Source organism: Melitaea cinxia, chromosome Z (genome assembly GCF_905220565.1).
Source record: "Melitaea cinxia chromosome Z, ilMelCinx1.1, whole genome shotgun sequence".
NCBI classification, from domain to species: domain Eukaryota; kingdom Metazoa; phylum Arthropoda; class Insecta; order Lepidoptera; family Nymphalidae; genus Melitaea; species Melitaea cinxia.
In genome coordinates this window covers 10386388-10390695 of record NC_059424.1, presented here as the reverse complement: position 1 = coordinate 10390695, position 4308 = coordinate 10386388, and positions in this window count along the sequence as shown.

The window sequence follows — 4308 nt, the reverse complement described above, 5'->3', positions numbered from 1 at the left end:
TTAATTCGGTTATTATTCCATTAAATATAAGCAATTGCCGCGAAATCACACCTGCCGTATTTTCGTGGCAGAGTAGTATATAAAATATTGTCACCATCAAGGATTTAGCGGTGACAGATTTTTACAGTCGACGGGTTCTGTATAACCACGTTATTTATAGGGAGGCGTCTGTTTTTCGCCTATTCGGAGAGATTTTATTTTAGAATATAGTCACTTGTGTAATATAGTTATTTATGTACGCAAAAATAGTTTCAAAGCTACCTACAATAGATAGAATTGACAAAGAAATGTCATTGACATTATATTCCTTGGTTGGAAATAAGTTTAAGGTAAGAAAGAAATTTAAAAATACGTACATGCACGTAAATAAGCCGCATCTTACGTTTTATAACGTATTTGATAGTATACTTCCGAGTTTAATTTATTGATTTTTACTACAATTCGAAAATGTCATAGAAATATTAATATGATCTTTATTATATGCTCTCTACATGTAATTTAATATAACATTTTATCTTTACGTAAAAAAAAATTGCCGTTAGAAGTCTATTGTCTATGAAATCATACAAACATACACATAGGTCAAGTATCTCGTACAAACACAATACAAGATTTTTATTTTTTTCTGGTATCTCTAATTACACCCATTTTTATAAATTATTTTTAATTAATTAAACACTAAAACTATTCGTTATAAGCTATGTGTTTACATGTTAAAAATATGGAGTCTCTGATACGTTTAGCAATGAGATATTTTGCCACTAATTAGCAAAAGGACTATTTATTACGCAGGTTCTACTGTCATTAGGCATTAAATTTCCAAAAATGAGGATGAATATTAAATATTCACAGTAACCGGAACTAATGCTTAACGTTCCCTTTGAGATTAAATAGAGACATCACAGGCAGAGTCGAATAGAACTGTTTTCATCACAACTACAACAACAACAACGGCAGAATACATAGATTTCATCATTCCAGCCTATTGCAGTCCACTGCTGGACATAGGCCTCCACAAGTTCGCGCCAAAAATGCGCGAACTTATGTGTTTTGCCCATAGTCACCACGCTGGGCAGGCGGGTTGGTGACCGCAGGGCTGGCTTTCTCGCACCGAAGACACTGTTGCCCGTCTTCGGCCTGTGTGTTTGAAAGCCAGCAGTTGGATGGTTATCCCGCCATCGGTCGGCTTCTTAAGTTCTAAGGTGGTAGTGGAACCTTGTTATCCCTTAGTCGCCTCTTACGACACCCACGGGAAGAGAGGGGTGGCTATATTCTTTGGTGCCGTAGCCAAACAGCGAATACATAGATTTAATAATATTAAAAAAGGTAAATATACTGCCGTTACCGTTAATGTAACATCGATTATGTATCATAGTCGCCCGATCTTAATTTTATTCACTAGTTACAACGCGAAGATATCAAAGTTGATGTAGTGATATCAAAGGTTTAAAACTCCTTCAAAGATACGACGTAGCAACACAGTGGACAGGTGGTACAAAGTAATTGATATTTTTTGATTAATAATAAGTCTTCATTAGAATGCAAAGATTCATCTTGCCGCGTTATTTCAGTTTGTAATCCCGCTCATCCTCACTCATCGAAACTCAAAACAGAATATGGTGGTTTTAATAACACGGGATGAGTGAGCACCCTACTAATTCGAGCATACACTGGCCCCTAAAATTTAACCTTATGTATAACGATCATTATATTAAAAAATACTAATTTTTTTATGTACTAAAAAACTTTAATATCACCTGTTCGTTTCGTGGTATTGTGTTGATCGATTTTAAAATTTCGCACATTTTCTAATGAATTATTTGCATACGAATATATATATTTTATACATTAAATTGAAATTTATGTAATGGTATGTTTAATATTTTTGTTTTTAAGTACTTTTTTTCTGTTAACAGAAATTTAATAAATATTATTTTTGTAGAACGATAAATGACAAAGTCGATGAAACACGTAGGTAAACGTAAATATACAAAACATGTTTGAGACCAATCACGTTATAATTAAACCAGTCATACGCAGCTTTGGTTTAAAGACAGATGTATTAAATACATGTTAATTAAAGCGCGTACGTAGTTCTATCAAACGGTTTTTTGAAAGTACAGACGTTATATGCAATATAAAACATGTTTAAGAAAGATAAAAAAAGCACTTCTGGCTACTATAGTTAATTTATTCTTGGTTTTTATGACATAAAGCGGTAAATTTCACACTGATATTACATTTAAGTTATTTTTAATGTCGCAAAGTAATTAAATAATTTTACTTCTTTTGTGATAAGTGACACTTTAAGGATAATGTTTTTTGATAAACCAGAGATGCACTACAAAGTTTATGGTTTGGGCGACAATATGTCGACAGATGTTACAATGGTAGTCCAGTATGGCGACAGCTGCGGTGAGAACATTAAAAAATATACTAAATAATTATCTAATCGAAGTGAAATTTAAGCACTAATCATATTTATGCCATTTTTATTGAACAAAGTGCTTTCCTTTTTTGAAATGAGCGAAATTGATAGTTTTGTGACGGAAATCTATGAATTAAAAAGTTTGAATTGTAATTGACATTCATTGTGTACTAAGCCAATTATTTATTTAGAGGAAAGGTCGCGAAAAAAATGCGTATTATAGACCGTGTTTTATGCGCACCGGCATGACCGAAGCGTGCTTGTCGTACGATGTCACTTGTTATAAATATTGCTGTCCAGTCGATGTTTGTCATACTCAAATCACAATCAGGAACCACAATGAATAAAGAGATTCCATCTCAATATTATATTATTATTGGTAACACAAAATCAATAGATATAAAACAGTATAATATATAATAAAAATGTAAATGTAAGATGTTTGTGCACATTTATCTTAGAAACGGCTTATCCGATTTAGATTCGATTTTCACTAACATATTGTGGTAAGCTTCACTTAACATTTAGTGTTTGTTTCATGTCAATCGGTTTATAAATAGAACCAATTTAAAGAATCACGTTGAACATGTAAATACCCAAACGACGGTGTTTATAATCCAAAATAAACCAAAAGATATTTAAAAAGGCCCTGGTGATCTGGTGGTGGCGGTGATCTATGATGAGGTTTTAGAGTAGAATAAAATCACGTATTTTTTATCTTTAAATACAGGTATCACCTGGGTAAATTGTAGAAAATTAAACATTGTGATTCAAATTTCTGGACAAGCAGTTTAAAAATAGCGCGTTTAGCGAAAAATATGATGTTTTTTCAAACACCTTACAGGCCTACACTAAATACAACAAATTTAATCATATTTGATTCGTATTGTAGTCAATATGTTCAAAACTTCAAACTACCTTCGTCGTGTTTTGAAACTTTCCTATCTATTATACGAGTAATTAAAATAAAGTTTCTGATTTTCTGTAAGTAGAAGATTTTTTATTATTATTCATAAGTAAGAAGTACTTGTTAAACAATACATGTAGATGCGAAAATTCTTCTTGCAATAATGCCCTGCCTATTGCCACTTCAGCTTGAGAGATATGTCAGATAATGAGAGCTATGTCGGTGACCTTCATTCGTCTACGGATTTCATCATTCCGGACTCTGTCACGTAGAGAAATACCAAGCATAGCTCTCTCCATCACTCGCTGTGCAACCTTGAACCTATGGCAAAATCTATCGGTAAAAGACCAAGTCTCTGCGCCGTAGATCATCACTGGCAACACACGCTCCTCAAACACTTTTTTCTTCAGACACTGGGGTATACTGAACGAGAAGATATTTTGTAACTTCCCGAACGCTGCCCAACCGAGTTGGATTCTACGAGTTACCTCTCTCTCGAAGTTGACTTACCCATGCTGATCAGTTGTCGCAGGTAGATGTACTCGTCGAAAACTTCAAGAGTGGCGCCTTCAACAACGATAGGTATGGGGGTGACATGGACATAAGACATAACCTTTGCCTTTTCCATGTTCATTTTAAGACCCACCCGTTGTAAGACGCTATGGATGTCACCCAGCATACTGCTGTGTTATTCCAGGGACTGCCAGGATTACTATATCATCGACAAATCGAAGCAGTGTGAGGTGTTTACCATTGATGTTTATACCTAGCCCTTACAACCTCATCAGCTAAAAAACGTCTTCCAGTGCAGCGGTAAAGTTTACCGAATTCCGCGCTGCAGTGAAATAGGTTAAGTGCTTCCGTTGTTTACTCGGACTGTCATGGTTGCGGCTTTGTATAAACACTTCAACACATCGATGTGCCGGTAGTCGATTAGCTGGAATTAGTCTAGCCTGCGACAAATGCGATTAGT